We start from the raw sequence: 314 nt of genomic DNA on the forward strand, positions 1-314 counted from the left end.
GATGTGTGAGACTGTATGCCTGAAGGATCCATTGGAATTCTTTAATGTAAGTAGAGGGGTCAGTGATGAAGGACCCCAATCTCCTTTCTAGCTGGGCGAGATCGGCTAATGAAAAGGGAACGTGTACCCTTACGACCCCCTCAGCATCAGCTACTTCGCGGAGAGGAGCCATTGTAGAGGAAGGGAGGAGTCCCCGGGAACGAGTCACAGGGGGACTAAAGGAGGGCGCCAGGGCAGGTGAAATAGGAGTCGGCAGGGAACAAGATGGCAGTAACATGGGGCTAGAAAATGGCTGGACAAAAAAGATGGTGACG

Source organism: Galeopterus variegatus, unplaced genomic scaffold (genome assembly GCF_000696425.1).
Source record: "Galeopterus variegatus unplaced genomic scaffold, G_variegatus-3.0.2 Scaffold14202, whole genome shotgun sequence".
Taxonomy (NCBI): Eukaryota; Metazoa; Chordata; class Mammalia; order Dermoptera; family Cynocephalidae; genus Galeopterus; species Galeopterus variegatus.